Here is a 6,000-nt window from a genome sequence, read left to right as displayed (position 1 = left end):
ACAAATTACCAAAACTGAAACAAGAAACAGAAAATTTGAACAGGCCCAATCATCAAAGACATTGAATGATAATCAAAAATCTGCCAACATTTATAGCAGCAATGTCCACAATAGCCAAACTGTGGAAGAAGCCTCAGTGTCCATTGAAAGATGAATGGAAAAAAAAAAGAAAGATGAATGGATAAAGAAGATGTGGTTTATGTATACAATGGAATATTACTCAGCCATTAGAAACGACAAATACCCACCATTTGCTTCAACGTGGATGGAACTGGAGGGTATTATGCTGAGTGAAATAAGTCAATCGGAGAAGGACAAACATTATATGTTCTCATTCATTTGGGGAATATAAATAATAGTGAAAGGGAATAGAAGGGAAGGGAGAAAAAATTGGCAGGAAATATCAGAAGGGGAGACAGAACATAAAGTCTCCTAACTCTGGGAAACGAACTAGGGGTGGTGGGGGTGAATGGGTGATGGGCACTGAGGGGGGCGCTTGACGGGATGAGCACTGGGTGTTATTCTGTATGTTGGCAAATGGAACACCAATAAAAATAAATTTATTATTTTTTTAAAGATTTTATTTATTTATTCATAGACACAGAGAGAGAGAGGCAGAGACAGAGGCAGAGGGAGAAGCAGGCTCCACGCAGGGAGCCCAACGTGGGACTCGATTCCGGGTCTCCAGGATCACACCCCAGGCTGCAGGCAGCGCCAAACCGCTGCACCCCCGGGGCTGCCCCAAAATAAATTTATTATTAAAAAAAAATCTCCCAACAAACAAAACCTCAGGGCCAGATGGCTTTCAAGGAGAACTCTACCAGACACTTAAAAAAGTTAGTACCTATTCTTTTCAAACTGCTCCAAAGAAAAAAAAAAAGGAAGGAAAATTTCCAAACTCATTGTACAAGGCCAGCATTACTTTGATTCCAAAACCAAAGACCCCACCAAAAAGGAGAATTACAAGCCAATATCCCTGATGAACATGAGTGCAAAAATCTCAACAAGATACTAGCAAGTCAAACCCAACACTACATTAAAACAATTATTCACCACTATCAAGTGGGATTTATTCTTGGGCTGCAGGCATGGTGCAATATTTCCAAATCAATCAACATCATGCACTGCATGATTATGTTTTTTACGTCAGATTTTCCAAATTCTTAATTTCTTGTGTATATTTTTTATTGAAGTTCGATTTGCCAATGTATAGTATGACACCCAGTGCTCATCCAGTCAAGTGCCCCCATCAGTGCCCATCACCCAGTCACCCCATCACCCCTGCCCACTTCCCCTTCCACTAACCCTTGTTCCTTTCCCAGAGTTAGGAGTCTCTCATGTTCCGTCAACCTCATTCCCTGTATGAGTGATACCATACAATGGTTGTCCTTCTCTGATTGACTTACTTCACTCAGCATAATAACCTCGAGTTCCATCCATGTTGAAGCAAATGGTGGGTATTTGTCATTTCTAATGGCTGAGTAATAGTCCATTGTATACAGAGACCACATCTTCTTTATCCATTCATCTTCCGATGGACACCGAGGCTCCTTCCACAGTTTGGCTTGTGGACATTGCTGCTATAAACATTGGGGTGCAGGTGTCTTGGTCTTTCCCTGCATCTGTATCTTTGGGGTAAATTTCCAGTAGTGCAATTGCTAGGTTGTAGGGTAGCTCTATTTTTAACTCTTTAGGAACCTCCACACAGTTTTCCAGAGTGGCTGCACCAGTTCACATTCCCACCAACAGTGCAAAAGCGTTCCCCTTTCTCCACCTCCTCTCCAACATTCGTTGTTTCCTGTCTTGTTAATTTTCCCCATTCTCACTGGTGTGAGGTGGCATCTCATTGTGGTTTTGATGTGTATTTCCCTGATGGCCATTGATGCGGAGCATTTTCTCATGTGCTTATTGGCCATGTCTATGTCTTCCTCTGTGAAATTTCTGTTCATGTCAAGAGACATCATCTTCATCATTTCATGATTGGATTGTTTGTTTCTTGGCAGTTGAGTTTAATAAGTTCTTTACAGATCTTGGATACCAGCCCTTTATCTGATATGTCATTTACAAATATCTTCTCCCATTTCGTAAGTTATCTTTTAGTTTGTTGACTGTTTCTTTTGCTGTGCAGAAGCTTTTTATTTTGACTAAGTCCCAATAGTTCATTTTTTTTGTTTCCCTTGCCTTCATGGATGTATCTTGCAAGAAGTCACTGTGGCCAAGTTAAAAAAGGGTGTTGCCTGTGTTGTCCTCTAGGATTGGATGGATTCTTGTCTCACATTTAGATCTTTCATCCATTTTGAGTGTATCTTTGTGTCTGGTGTAAGAGAATGGTCTAGTTTCATTCTTCTGCATGTGGATGTCCAATTTCCCCAGCACCATTTATTGAAGAGACTGCCCTTTTTCCTGGATAGTCTTTCCTGCTTTGTTGAATATTAGTTGACTGTAGAGATGAGGGTCCATTTCTGGATACTATGTTGAATAGTAGTAGTGAGAGTGGACATCCCTGTCTTGTTTCTGATCTTAGGGGAAAGGCTCCCAGTGCTTCCCCATGAGAATGATATTTGCTGTGGGCTTTTCGTAGATGGCTTTTAAGATGTTGAGGAATGTTCCCTCTATCCCTACACTCTGAAGAGTTTTGATCAGGAATGGATGCTGTATTTTGTCAAATGCTTTCTCTGCATATGATGAGAGGATCATATGGTTCTTGTTTTTTCTCTTGCTGATATGATGAATCACATTGATTGTTTTAGGAGTATTGAACCAGCCTTGTGTCCCAGGGATAAATCCTACTTGGTCATGGTGAATAATTTTCTTAATGTACTATTGGATTCTATTGGCTAGTATCTTGTTGAGAATTTTTGCATCCATGTTCATCAGGGATATTGGTCTGTAATTCTCCTTTTTGGCGGGGTCTTTGTCTGGTTTTGGAATTAAGTTGATGCTGGCCTCATAGAAAGAATTGTTAGTACTCCATCTCTTTCTATCTTTCCAAACAGCTTTAGTAGGATAGGTATGATTTCTTCCTTAAACGTTTGATAGAATTCCCCTGGGAAGCCATCTGGCCCTGGACTTTTGTGTCTTGGGAGGTTTTTGATGACTGCTTCAATTTTCTCCCTGATTATTGGCCTGTTCAGGTTTTCTGTTTCTTCCTGTTCCAGTTTTGGTAGTTTGTGGCTTTCCAGGAATGCGTCCATTTCTTCTAGATTGACTAATTTATTGGCGTATAGCTGTTCATAATATGTTTTAAAATCGTTTGTATTTCTTTGGTGTTGGTAGTGATCTCTCCTTTCTCGTTCATGATTTTATTAATTTGAGTCTTCTCTCTCTTCTTTTTAATAAGGCTGGCTAATGGTTTATCTATATTATTAATTCTTTCAAAGAACCAACTCCTGATTCTTTTGATCTGTTCCACAGTTCTCCTGGTCTCGATTTCGTTGAATTCTGCTCCAATCTTAATTAACTCTCTTCTTCTGCTGGGTGTAGGATCTATTTGCTGCTTTTTCTCTAGCTCCTTTATGTGTAAGGTTAGCTTTTGTATTTGAGTTCTTTCCAGTTTTTGAATGGATGCTTGTATTGCGATGTATTTCCCCCTTAGGACTGCTTTTGCTGCATCCCAAAGATTTTGAACAGTTGTATCTTCATTCTCATCAGTTTCCATGAATCTTTTTAATTCTTCCTTAATTTCTTGGTTGACCCTTTCATCTTTTAGCAGGATGGAACTGGAGGGTATTATGCTGAGTGAAGTAAGTCAATCAGAGAAGGACAAACAGTGTATGTTCTCATTCCTTTAGGGAATATAAATAATAGTGAAAGGGAATATAAGGGGAGGGAGAAGAAATGTGTGGGAAATATCAGAAAGGGAGACAGAACATAAAGACTCCTAACTCTGGGAAACGAACTAGGGGTGGTGGAAGGGGAGGAGGGCGGGGGGTGGAGGTGAATGGGTGATGGGCACTGAGGGGGGCACTTGACAGGATGAGCACTGGGTGTTATTCTGTATGTTGGTAAACTGAACATCAATAAAAAATTAATTTATTAATAAAAGAAAAGAAAACAAAGATCAGAACAAAATAAAACAAAAGGACCACTAAAGTGAAAGACAATTTTTAAATAAAGTAATAAAAAATAAAAGGCCAAGAATCCCAAAACAGAAAAAAAAGAGATAAAAAAGAATAGAAAAAAAAGCAAAAGTAAAGAAGAAAATAAAAGAAAAAAGGAAAAGAGAAGAATAAAGGGAGTGGGACTGGGAGATGGTCGTGGTGATGAAGTTGTAGTGGAGGGAGAATGTAGTCTACCTGAGGGGTCCTAGAGGATGATCCTCTTGGTTCTGAGTGTATTAAGTTCTGTATGTTAGAAGATGCTCAGTCCCAAATTTACATAAACCAGAAATAGTTGTGGAAGACCCAACATTGACCACCAAAACATAAATGAGATAAAAAAAAGGGGGGGCAGAATGGGAATGAGGAATCTCACAGAATGAACAAGCACAGTATGCCACTTGTTTTTGGATGGATGCTGGTCATGTTTTAGAAGGTATTAACTTCTGCCATGGTAGAACAAAATGAGACAGAGAAAACAAAAAACACAAAACAAAACAAAATGAAACAAAACATATCTTGGATTTTTCCCAAAATTAAATTTAGTATGTTGAAAGTAATCTAGAGGTGGAAAATATATCTAAGACCTATAATTGTACAAATATGAAAGTCAAAAAGAAGATACTTAAAAATGAAGATGTGGTAAAATATTGTAGTTAAGGTGGAAAAGAAAAAAAATTGGAAATTTACAGTCTGATATAAAAACGAGTTGTACTAGAAAAAGGAAGAAAAAAATAGGAGTAGTCCCCTCTAGTTCTATATACTGTAAATCCCTTTACTTCCCCTGGAGCTTTCCAGCACCGCTTCATCCAGAATTTGCCCTTACCCTGTCTTTCCATCTGGTCTTCTGGGGGAAGGGCCTGCAGTACTGATTCTCAGGTGTGTGCACCGGGGTAGATGCCCAACCCCCCCCACCCCCCGCTGGTTCCAGGCTCAGTGGGAGCTGTTGACCCTATGAGGCCTCTGTTCCCTGGCGATCCCGCACCTCCCAGGCAGAGGATGACAACAGGAGGAACAACCCACTGGCAGCCTGCTCTCCAGCTCTAGGATCAGCTTCCCCAGTAACTACCACAGTCTCCCGGTCTACCTTGGCCTAGATGCTCCGGGGGGCAGGGCAGGGGCGCTGATCTGCACAGCTTGGAAGCAACTGATGGCAGGAGAGTCCTTGCTCTCCTGTGCCCTCCCCACCTTCGCCTGTCCTGGAGGGTAGGTAGGGCAGGATCCTGGGCTGTATCCCCCAGCGCCCTGAGATCCGTGGTCTGTGCTGCTGAAATCACACTCCCGGGCCACAGCTCCTGAAGGCAGCAGGGCTCAGACCTCTCTGTCCAGAGACCAGAGACCACGCCTGAGCTTCTCCCAAGGCCCCACTGGGCGCAGCTCCAGCCCTTTACCAAGATCGGGCCATGGTGTGTGGTACAGTTTACCCTGGGGCTCACTTCTTCTATTAGTGACCCCAGAAGACTGGAGTCTTCACTGCCCCTCCTGTGACCCTGCTCGATTTCCCCTCCTGAGCCCCTTTGACCTGGGAAGAATCTGGTGTGTATTTTCTAAAGTTCTCGCTTCTCCTGGGCTAGGCTTTCCTGTCCTTGAGGTTCACACTGCAGGCCTTAACTGGGCTCCTCATGGGGCCCCTCCTCCACTTGATTCTTTTTTTATTTTATTTTATTTTTTCCACCTTCCTACCATGTTAGAAGTGAGAACCTTTCTCTCTGTAGTGTTCTGGCTATTCTCTCTTTAAATCTCAGGTCAAATTCATAGGTTTTCAGGATGGTTTGAAAGTTATCTAGGGTAAGTTGGTGGGGACAGGTGACTTGGGGACCCTACTCTTCCACCATCTTGCCCCGCCTCTAGGTTAATATCTTCTATAACATGACTAGCATGCACCCAGAACCAAGTGGAATAC

Source organism: Canis lupus, chromosome 6 (assembly GCF_003254725.2).
Source record: "Canis lupus dingo isolate Sandy chromosome 6, ASM325472v2, whole genome shotgun sequence".
Taxonomy (NCBI): Eukaryota; Metazoa; Chordata; class Mammalia; order Carnivora; family Canidae; genus Canis; species Canis lupus.
Note: the sequence above shows the minus strand (reverse complement) of the source record.